The 12,614-nt window shown below is 34.3% G+C and overlaps 1 pseudogene; it reads left to right on the top strand.

The window, feature by feature from the left end:
- The window catches only part of LOC144251573 (corepressor interacting with RBPJ 1-like), a 35,754-nt pseudogene that overhangs the window by 1,966 nt on the left and 21,174 nt on the right, over positions 1–12,614 (top strand).

Here is a 12,614-nt window from a genome sequence, read left to right as displayed (position 1 = left end):
CTGTCTCTAAATAAAATTTTAAAAGGGCTGAGGGTGTGTGGCTTGGTAGATAAGACCCTTGGGTTCAATCCCTGGTGCCAAAAAAAAAAAAAAATCTTTGGCAAGGGTTGGGGTTGTAGCTCAATGGTAGAGCACTTGCCCAGCACATGTGAGGCACTGGGTTCAATCCTCAACAGCACATAAAAATAAATAAGTCAAATAAATATATTGTGTCCATCTACAACTTTAAAAAAATTTAAAAAGAATCTTTGGCAGGATATGCAATAAATGGATAACACTAGCAACCTGTGAATACAATTACTTGATAAAAAATAACTTTTAATAACCAAAACTAAAAAATAAATAACCAAAACTTATAAAGCATTCTATGCTTGTAAAGCATTCTAATCTATGTCTCATTCTCTTTACTATTTTTATGGTGTTGTGAATTTCACACAGACACCTTTACCCTAAGGTGTTCATGCTCCTGAGCACTTCTGTCTCATTTCTTTGGTTTTTTGTTTTGTTTTATGCTGAGGATTGAACCTAGGGCCTCCATCATGTTGGGCAAGCACTCTACCACTAAACTAAATCCCTAGCCCCTGTCTTATCTCTTTGTTTCTTTTCTTGTCTCTTTCTTTTTTTCCTACAATTTCATTTCCTTTCCCTTTTTTCTCTTTCTCCAGTTCTCCTCTCTTAGGGTATTGGTGACACCCAGTAGCATTGGTGGCCATTGCATAACACTACTTCTAATGTTCTGTACTAATGGGTTATCTATGTTAAACATATTCTATGTAAAGAAATGCTTTTTTTGCTCTCTGAAATAATGTAGGGACCGGTACAAGGTGCTGTTGTACCACACATACTGAAAGCAGTTCTCATGTTTGTGTGAAAGTATAGCTATGTTGAATGGTTGAATTTTAGGATTTATATCAAGATACAAATCATATTTTCAGATATTATTTTGTGATGATGTCATTATTACTAAATTGGACTGTCATAAACAATGCCATTTTATATTTAATTATGAAAAAACAAACTTGCTACTTAACTTAAATCCAACTATTTAATTTACTTTTTTACTTTACTCATTTAGGAATGGATGGCAGAACAGAAAATATCATATGATAAGAAGAAACAAGAAGAATTAATGCAACAGTACCTTAAAGAACAAGAGTCATATGATAATAGGTGAGATATGCCCCTCTGCCATTGTTTATAGAATAATCAATTACAGGAGACTAATCCCTTTACTCTCATAGATGGTCACTTTATTTGACTTTACCCATAATTCACGTAAAATGTATTTTCTACGACTCATATAGTTTCTGAGAAAAGCTGGGTGTGGTAGCTGCTTCAGAGGTGTGGCAAGAGATTTGCTTGAGCCCAAGAGTTTGAGACCAGCCTTGGAAAATAGTGAGACCACTGTCACAAAAATAGATTTAATAAACAAAGCACAGTGGGGCACATCTGTATTCCTAGCAGCTCAGGAGGCTGAGGCAGGAGGATTGGAGTTGAAAGCCAGCCTCAGCACCTTAACAAGGCTCCAAGCAACTCATTGAGACCCTGGCTGTAAATAAAATATAAAAAAGGGATAGGGTTGTGGCTCAGTAGTTGAGTGCCCTTGGGTTCAATCCCCTGTACAAAAATATAAATAAATAAATAATAAAAATAAGTAAACCAATCAATAAAAATCAAGTGAACTGTAGAACACTCCTCTGTTTATAGGCATTGGGTTGCTTATACTTTTGAGCTATTGTGAATAATGCTGTGTAAATCTTTAGAGGTAACTGCTCAAGTTCCTGTTTTCAATTTCTTTAAATATATTTTTAGGTGGGGCTGGGATTGTGGCTCAGCGATAGAGTGCTCGCCTAGCACTGGTGGGACTGGGGTTTGATCCTCAGCACCACATAAAAATAAAGGCATTGTGTTATGTCCATCTACACCTAAAAAATAAATATTAAAAAATAAAATTAAAAAATAATAAATATATTTTTAGGAATGGAATCACTGGATCATATAATTCACCAAATTCTTTTCTGTAGTGACTGTGCTATCTTTTTTTTTTATTAGAACTTTATAGTTATATATAGTAGTTGGGGGGCTCATCCCAACAAACTCATACATGCATGAAATTTTAATTCAGGTCATGATCCCCACTTTTTCCTCCCATTTCCTTCCCCTCTCCCATTCTCCTTCCTCTACTATAATTCCATTTGCTTATTTATTTATATTTGATCAGTTCTTTTTACTTATGCATAATGGTGAAGTTCCCTGTTGATTTTTGTTTGTTTGTTTGGTATCAGGAATTGACTCAGGGGCACTCAACCACTGAACCACATCCCCAGTCCTATTGTATTTTATTTAGAGACAGGGTCTCACTGAGTTGCTGAGCACCTCACTTTTGCTGAGGCTGGCTTTGAACTCATGATCCTCCTGCCCCAGCCTCCCAAGCCACTGGGATTTCAGGCATGTTTTTGTTTTTTAATTTATTTTTTATTTTTTAATTTATTTTTTATTTTTTAGTTATAGGTGGACACAATATCTGTATTTTATATTTATGTGGTGCTGAGGATAGAACCGAGAGCCTCACCATGCTAGGCGAGCGCTCTACCTCTGAGCCACAACCCCAGCCCCTCCCGGCCACAATTTCTTAATCCATCATTTATTGGTGGGCACCTGGGTTGATTTCATAATTTAGTTATTGTGAATTGCTCTGCAATGAACATGGAGGTGAATTTATTGCTGTAGTATGCCAATTTTAGATCTTTTAGGAAAATACCAAGGAATGAGATAGGTGGGTTATCCCTAGTTTTGTAAGAAATCTCTATACTGCTTTCCTGAGTAGTTGTACTAGTCTACAGTTCCACAAAAATGTACAAGTGTACTTTTTCCTTGCCAGCATTTACTGTTTGTGTTCTTGATCGCTGCCGTTCTGACTGGAATAAGATGAAATCTTGGTGTAGTTTTGATTTGCGTTTCCCTGATTGATAGAGATGTTAAACATTTTTTCATAGATTTTTTTGACCATTTGTGTTTCTTTTTTCAGAAGTTTCTGGTTAGTTCTTTGGCCCATTTATTGATTGAGTTAGTTGGTTTGAGTTTTTGTTGTGTTTTTTTGGGGGGGTATTAAGTTGAATTCTTTATATATTCTGTATGTTAACCCCCTATTGGAGACGTCACTGGTCAAGATTTTCTCCCATTCTGTAGCTCTCTCTCCATACTTTTAATAATTTCCTTTGCTGAAATGCTCTATTTAACTTTTTTTTTTTTGGTTTTTTGTGTTCAGCAGTAACCATCCTAGTAAGTATGAAGTGGTATCTCATTGCAGTTTTGGATTTACATTTCCATAATATTTAGTGATGCTGAGCTTTTTAATTTTCACTTTTTAAAAATATTTTTTAGTAGTAGTTGGATACAGTATCTTTATTTTATTTATTTTTATGTGTTGCCGAGGATCAAACCCAGGGCTTCGCACGTGCTAGGCAATTGCTCTACTGCTAAGCCACAACCCAGCCCTTAATTTTCATTTTTTAATGGTGTTAATATAAGATAAAATTTACATACTTGTGTAAAGATATGTTGACTTCTAAGTATATTAAGAGTTTTTGGGGCTGGGGATGTGGCTCAAGCGGTAGCGCGCTCGCCTGGCATGCGTGCGGCCCGGGTTCGATCCTCAGCACCACATACCAACAAAGATGTTGTGTCCACCAATAACTAAGAGTTTTGGCATCATCACCATAATCTAATTTCAGAACATTTCATCTCTGAAAAAGAAATCTTATACCTATTAGCAATTACTTCCAATTTCCCAACCTTGTCCTTCTTCTACCTCTCAGCCCTAAGTAATTGCCAGTCTACTATCTCTATAAATTTGCCAATTCTGGACATGTCCTGTACATGTGGCATCTTGTAACTGATTTCTTTTTCTTAGCATGTTTCATGGTATGACATGTATCAGCACTTAATTCCTTTCTGTTGCTGAATAATAATCCATTGTATGGATGTCTGTACCTATGTTCCTTTGCTTCTCTTTTTTTTTTCCATAACAGTTGTTTATAGAATCCAATGGAAGTAAGAGAAGAATCTCAATCATGTAGCATATCCATTTTGATTGTCTTTTCCAAGTATGAGAGGAAATTCTATTTCCTTGTTGGCTTTCTTCTTTATAATTAGCACTTTACCTGTATTTTTTTTTATATTTATTTTTTTAGTTATCGGCGGACACGTTGTTTGTATGTGATGCTGAGGATCGAACCCGGGCCGCACGCATGCCAGGCGAGCGTGCTACCGCTTGAGCCACATCCCCAGCCCTTTACCTGTATTTTTTGAATTAAACTTTAACTCAGGCATACAATTTGTGGCTGAGGATTTTTTATAAAAAGCCAAACATTTCTTTTTGTAAATGGAACCTGAACAGGAAACTTTCAGTGTTAAAATGGAACAATAAAAATAAGATTTTTGAGGTACAGCAGGCACTGATTCTATCATATTAAGTTGCTTATTGGAGAGTTTTTTTAAAATGAGTCTTTTTTCATTGGCCTCACTAAAGAATTTGATTCTCTCATTTAGATTCTTACAAGCATTAATTGGCTTTGACTTTCTCAAGAAAACCCAGACTCATTTTCAAAACTGATTCCTCACAATTAAGAAAAACTGTTGGCAACCTTGTCCTTGTCCAACTGTTTAACTTAATTCCAACTCTGTGATGACCTTCAGGATTTCAACAGCATTTCAGAATTTAAGAAAAGTCCTTTAGAGTGACCGTAGACGTAGAGCTTTTCCTCTTTTTTGTTGAGAGGACCAGAATATTTCAAGTAAGAAGACGGTTTCAAAACTTACAGCCTATTATTAAAGAAATAGTATTGTGATTTCCATTCACATATTCTAAAGAAACAGTATTGTTTGATTTCCGTTCACATATTCTAAATGTCCTCTAATCAGTGGGGTAAAATTTTAGAATTTGAACTCTAACAAAAAAAATATTTATTTTTATTCTCTTGGGGTTCCTTTTGGGGTGGAAGGATAAAACTGTTAAGTTTATTTCTTATGTCATTTAGATTGCTTATGGGAGATGAATGTGTAAAGAATGGCCTTAATTTCATGTATGAAGCCCCACCAGGAGCCAAAAAAGGTACGTGCCCTGTTTCCTTAAAATATTTTATATGTTTACAACTACAGATTGAGAACTGCTGGGTGTGATAGCACAAACCTGTAGTGGCAGCTACCAGGGAGTCTCAAAACAGGAAGAGGCAAGTTCAGGACCAACCTGCACAACATAGTGACCTCCATCTCAAAGAAATTAATTAATCAAAATTTTTAAAAAAGATTGAAAACTGCTAATAGACTTTTTTTAAGAGAGAGAGGAGAGAGAGAGAAAATTTTTTTGTTGTTGTTTTTAGTATTTATTTTTCAGTTTTCGGTGGACACAACATCTTTATTTTATGTGGTGCTGAGGATAGAACCCAGCTCTCCACACATGCCAGGAGAGCGTGTTACCGCTTGAGCCACATCCCCAGCCAGCTAACAGACTTTTTAAAAGTATTCTTTGTTTTTAAAGATTGTTATCATGTCAGGTGCAATGGTGCAAACCTATAATCCTTATCTGGGAGGCTGAGACAGGAAGATCACAACTTTAGTAACACCCTCACTTAAATAAAAAGGACTGGGTTTGTAGTTCAGTGTTAGAGCACCCCTGGCTTCAATCCCCAGTACTACAAAATAATAAATAAAAAATAAATAAAATTGGTTTTCTGAGGAGATAATAAAGAATAATATTATAACCAATAAAGTAGAATAAATATTAAAAATATTGTTCTAGTAATTTTTCATGAGGTGTCCTTTTGGGAGGAAAAAAAATCTCAACACCAGCAGAAATGCATTTATTCTTTTATAATGTGGTTATATCTTTAGTCTTTCCTTCTAAATATACTTGTGTATATAAAATACAATATTCACTATCTGTAAAAAGCATAAAAGTTTCAAAATTAGCAATTAACAATTAGCAGTTAACATGTTTGTTAAATATAGTATTGTTAAATTCAGTATTGTATTTTATCCTTTCGTCCTTGATTTTTATCTCATGCAAAAAGAAAGAAGTCAAACCAGTACAATCTTACAAATTATAATCAAATAACATATCATAGTGGTAATATACATTTGATTTTTACACTGATAATTTTAACTTGTCTTACTTTTTCCCCTCCTGTATTTTTGATATGCAATCAAGAAAACAAAGAGGTAAAGCACTATTTACTGTTTTAATTTACTTATAATTAATTTTGATTTTATGGAGAAAATTGAAAGACTTTTTAATGAATGTTTTAGAAAGAAGAAACAGAAGGAGAGACAGAATACAAATTTGAATGGCAGAAAGGAGCTCCATGAGAAAAGTACGGTCTGGTTTGCTTTTAAGATACAATATATATCACTATATCTGCAATCCCATCTTATGTTATTACCTTTATATGCATTAGAGAAAGTAACTAATATGAAAACATTTTTATTGAACTTTCTTATGCAACCAATCTACTTTTATCATAGTCTTGTTTTATATTCTTGTTCTTTTTATTTATAAATTACAAACTATAAGCCTAGATATTTGATAACTATTTTGAAATATTAAATAGACTATAGTTCTGTATACTTATTGAAGTAATAACACATTTCATATTGTTTTGAGGACTATAACTTTTTCAAGTTAACTACCATTGAATTTATTAAATTATTCTTAATATTTTATTTATACATTTTCTCTATTTAATAGATATGCCAAAGATGACATGAACATCAGAGATCAGCCCTTTGGCATTCAGGCAAGTGACATGTATTTTACCCTTTACGAATAATTTTTATTTAGTAAATATCTACATAATTATCAAAAAGGTGTTCACGCTGAAAAAGAACAATATGGTTTGTATTGGTATCAGATGATGGTAGGAATAAGGAGAAAACATTAAATGTGGTAGACTGACCAAAAATGTGAATCAAAATTACTAATAAGAGTTATGGGGAGGCTGGGATTGTAGCTCAATGGTAGAGCGCTCGCCTAGCATGCGTGGGGCCCTGTGTTCGATCCTCAGCGCCGCATAAATTAAATGAATGGAATAAAGGGATTGTATCCAACTACAACTTAAAAAAATAAATATTAAAAAAAAATTATAGGGCTGCAGTTGTGGCTCAGCTGTAGAGCCCTCACCTAGCATGTGTGAGGCCTGGGTTTGATCCTCAGCACCACATAATAATAAATAAATAAGATAAAGATATTGTATCCAACTGCAACTAAAAAATAAATACTTAAAAAAAAGAGTTATAATGATGTTGGTGTCTGCTCTTTTCCAAGAATTTGGAGAATTAGGTCATGACCAAGAAAAGATTTAAAACAGTAATTTGTTTAGAATCAGGGCAGCCTGTCACTAGAGGGAATCCTTATAAAGAAAATGTTGTTGGAACCTTTCCTTGCTTGTTCATTTATGTATTATCTGTAACTTAAACAGCAGAGCTGAGTCCTTACAGTTGGCACAGAGGTTGGGCCTGAAAAGCCTAAAATAAGTTCTATTTGAACCTTTACAGGAAAATTTTGCCAGCTCCTGGTTTAGAAATTTGAAACTTTTAATTTTGACTTATTAAAACTAAGAAATTTTAAGATGATATTGTTATATTGCAACCAACTAAGAAGTAAAAAACAATAGGATTCAGCTTAGGTGTTAGGCAGAATTTATAATAAGATTTTAGTATTTGTATTAAATTTACCAAACTTAGTTTTGTAGTATCTTTTCCTACAGATCTTTTTAAAATGTGAGTAATTTAACTTGAATCCTGCCAAACATTGGTTAGATTCGTAGTATTTTAGTAACCAAAAGAATATTCATTCACTTTTCTCAGGTTCGAAATGTAAGATGTATTAAATGTCACAAATGGGGTCATGTCAACACAGATCGAGAATGTCCTTTGTTTGGTCTTTCTGGAATCAATGCAAGTTCGGTTCCCACTGATGGCTCAGGTAGGCATTAGACATGATTTTTTTTAGAATTTAGGTAAATAAGGAAAGAAAAATAACATTTTTTTCTTTAATCTGAGTATTTTTTGTTTTATTTGAGTTTTATTGTTTTAGACTAAGGCACATTACCAAAATATGATTATCATTGAGAAATTCTGTGTTGAAACTAAAATGCTTTGTAATAGAATTAAAATGTAATTTTTCCAGCCAAAGGCCCTATGAACTTGATTTTTTAAGGTAAGATAACAATAAATACTTTATCAGGTTAGTGGCCTAAAATTAGAAAATAAATAGTTGATTCTCATATTTAGATTCTCCTGATTTTTAAAAAAGGCTGGAGTGAAAGCCTCAGCAATCATTTCTCTTTGGTTCATGGAATTAAAAACAAAACTGAGTAAAAAAAGATGATAAATATGTTTAAATTGGGTTTATATTGGAAAATTATTTATCTTACTACGTATTATTTTCTAAAAAAAATTTGTCCACTTGGGTTTGCATCATTTTGGCTCTTCATAAAAAGGATACTAAAACTGTGAAGTTTTAGCTTAAGTTCATCATTATCTTACTACTATTTCATTGAGATAGCCATACTAATTTAATCCTGTCTCAGAATAAGTCATAATAGAAATACCCTACTTAATTCTATAACCTTCAATGAGTAATTTCACTTTTATGGGCTTCAACTCCTGATTTTTTTTTTTTGGTACAAGGGATTGAACCCAAGGGCACTTTATTACTGAACTACATCCCCAGCCCTTTATAAAATCTTTTACCTGGAGGGAGGGTTCCACTAAGTTGCTGAGAGTCTGACTGAATTGCTGAGGCTGACATCAAACTTGAGATCTTCCTACCTGAGCTTCCCTAGTCACTGGAATTACAGGCATGAGCCATCACACCCAGCTCAACTCCTGATTTTACAATAAGGATGATAGTATGACTCAGATTTTCAGCACTTTATAAAGCAGCTATAGAACTCTTTTTTTTTTTTTAAAGAAATCTTACATAAAACCCTAAAACATAAAAGCACTGCTATTTATTGAAACAAGTCCTCTGGGCATTAAGTCCCCTTCTTTCAGTCGCAAGGCCTCCAGTCATCTCTTTAGAATCTCTATGGCTTTTGCTGTTCACCTCAATCTTGAGCCTAGGGTTCACCCTCATTCAGCTTTCAACCTTTTGCATCTGTTCTTACTTTCTTCTAGAAAACCACGTTCAAAAAAGTTCATCTTAATATTAGGAGTTTAGGAATTTGATCCATCGTTATTTTGGGCATTTCCCTAGTGGTGGTATAGATGTTAGAATTGGTGAAGGAAGCATACCTATAAAATACTGTGATTGATTTTTGAAAAATCTTTATTCCTGTAAAATAAGTTCAGAAACCACCTTTTAAGGAGAAGGAGAACTAGTTGTTCAGTTGTAAGACAATGTTAATACAGTCTTTGTTCTGGCAAAATACCTTATAAAAGAACTTACCAGGGCTGGGGATGTGGCTGAAGTGGTAGCACGCTCGCCTGGCATGCGTGCGGCCCCGGTTCGATCCTCAGCACCACATACCAACAAAGATGTTGTGTCCGCCGAGAACTAAAAAATAAATATTAAAAAATTCTCTCTCTCTCTCTCTCTCCTCTCTCACTCTATCTTTAAAAAAAAAAAGAACTTACCACTGATACCACAATACAGATACTCTTAATAACCCACATAGCTAATTCTCCCTCCTTCCCTGCCCTCTTCCAATTAGTAGAAGGGATAAAGGCCCCAAAGGAAATAAAACCCCAAAGAAAATGGAGTGGAGTAGGTCATACATCACGAACCCATTTGGCTCAAATATTTTTGACACTTCCCTTTCTTAGTCCAGAGATTCATTGTTACATCTTAAAAGTATATTCTGTTTTCAAGATAGGGTTGCTTCTTTCTCATCTTTTCCTTCATGCCAGTCTTATAGTTTCCTTACACCTACATGATTCATGGGTTGTTTTGAGACAGGCAGAAGTAGTAGCTGTCTTTCTTCCCCAGCCTCATCTTACTCTGATCCTGCTTCTGAGAGAATGAGTAGGATAGACTCCAGGCTTAGCCCTTTCTTTTAATAATCAGTAGGCCTGCCTTGTCTTGAGTCTGTATTAGAAAGTATGCTAACAACAACCCAAAGAACTTGTGTATTAACCTATTTTTAAAAGTATTTAAAACAAGAGCTGGGGTTGTGGTTCAGTGGCAGAGCACTGGCCTCGAACATGTGAGGCACTGGGTTCGATCCCCAGTGTCACATAAAAGTAAATAAACAAAATAAAAGTATTGTGTCCAACTACAACTAAAATATTTTTTTAAAATAAAGATATTATGTCCATGTTTAACTAAAAATATTTTTTAAAAAAATAAGTATTGAAAACAGTAAAACCCCACAGTCACATGCCACACAGTTAGTAAATTCCTGTTTAATGCAGCTGGTTATTGACTTTTCTTTAGCCCTCCATTTGTATCCATTAACCTTATGGTAATTCAGTGTATGCAATTCAGGTTTTTGTATGCCATTCATTGGGGTATTATTGTAGAACTATTCTTTTCAGTTAAGTGAACTTTGTCCAAATAACATGAATGAAGTAGAAAAATACATAACTTGTTGAATCCTATTGTTTTACCTATATTTAACCATATTTAAGAAGTCTACATATATTGACATATGTTACATACAATATATTGTCTGTTTTGCCTGTGAAATTTGGTAAAGACTTGAAAGAACTGTATACAGGGTGTTGGAGCAAGTATGGTAAGATGAATATTTAAATCCTTTGTTAATAAATTGAACAGCCATTTTGAAGGGCCATAATATATATCAGAAGTATTCAAAACATCATTTGGGGCATGCCTGTAATCCTAGCTACTCAGGAGGCTGAATCAGGAGGATTGCAAACTTGAGGCCAGCCTTAACAATTTACTGAGGCCCTGTCTCAGAAAAACACAAACAAACAAAAATCCACCATATCCTTTTACCTTCCAGTAGTTAAAAGAAAGCAATAAGGTATACCCTCAAAGATTCGCAGTAGTGAAAGATTAGAAACAACATGTAGACTTCTCAAGTATGGTTAAATATAGGTAAAACAATAGGATTCAACAATTTATGCATTTTTCTACTTTGTTCATATTATTTGGAAAAAGTTCATTTGACTGAAGAGGAATTCTACAATAATACCCCAATGAATGTCCATCAGTAGGGGGTTTATTCAGCAGTTATTTATGAAGCAATTATAAGTTCTGTGATGAAAATGTAATTGGAATCTGTGATCAAAACTAACTGGGGAGTTACTATATTAAGTGGTCAGAAAGGCCCCTCTGAGGAAGTGATGTTAAGATGAGACCTGAATGACAAGACGATTACAGCAGTGTGAGATCTGGGAAAAGAGCATTTGGCGTATCAGGCAAAAGGAACAGCCTTTCATACAGAGGGACCATCAATCCTGATAGGGCACATACTTAGTGGCACTCACCTAGTGGTTAAAAACATTGACTAAAGGGCCTGGGGTTGTGGCTCAGCGATAGAGCGCTTGCCTAGCCATGTGTGAGACCCTGGGTTTGATCCTCAGCACCACTTAAAAATAAATAAATAAAGGTATTGTGTCCAACTACAACTAAAAAATAAATATTAAAAAAATATTGATTGAAGATGACTCCTTAGATGCCTGCTTTAGAACTTCTACTGTGCTGCTTCTTAATTGTAACTTTAGGCAAGTTATTTAACATCTCTTGCTGATATGTATAAAACATAATAGTACCTACATCTCATAAAGTTGTTATGAAAACTAGATAAGTTAATACATGATGCTTAGAATAGTGCCTGGCATGTAATAATCACTTCTTGAGTATTTTTTTTATTAATTGTGGAGTATCTCCCGCAAATGGAATACTCTACAACCGTATGTAATATATATACATAAGTAATATAGCTAGAGATCTATGTTGATTTGTAAGGATATAGGAGGATATATCAAGTGTAAAAAAAGTTAAATGGTATCAATTAAAAGTATGTAGGATAAACAAAATGTCAAGCATTCCATAATTAAATTGGCTTTCAAGGATGAAGTTATTTTTAAAATCTGTATGACTTTAGATGCTCTACCTTTTATGATAAAAGGATGACTTACTGATATAAGAGCCTCTATTTTTAGGGTTGTCGGTGTAGCTCAGTGGTAGTGCATTTGCCTGGAGCCTCTGGATTTGATCCCTAACCACCCGCACCCCCCAGAAAAGCCCTATTTGAAAATTAATTCTTAGAACCAGTTTATTATTTATTTTTCAAACACTTGTTTTTAGCAACTATGTATTTGACATCCTACACATTAGCCAATAAGTTTTTTAAACTTTATGTTCTGGTTTATTGAAGGTATAGACTATTCCTAGTTTCCAATCAAATCAGAAACATTAACATATCACATAAGAGACAGTTGGGCACAGTGGTGCATGCTTATAATTCTAGCAGCTCAGGAGGCTTAGGCAGGAGTATCACAAGTTCAAAGCCTGCCTCATAAACTTAGCAAGACCCTGACTCTAAATAAAAAATAAAAGGGGCTAGTGACAATCTACTCAAAATTAGAATACGATTTAAGAGTCTGTTTAATAGAGGAAAGCATTGTTAAATTAGGTAGTTAAG

This window comes from Urocitellus parryii, unplaced genomic scaffold (assembly GCF_045843805.1).
Source record: "Urocitellus parryii isolate mUroPar1 unplaced genomic scaffold, mUroPar1.hap1 Scaffold_109, whole genome shotgun sequence".
NCBI lineage: Eukaryota > Metazoa > Chordata > Mammalia > Rodentia > Sciuridae > Urocitellus > Urocitellus parryii.
Note: the sequence above shows the minus strand (reverse complement) of the source record. Positions and strands in the feature narration are given on the sequence as shown.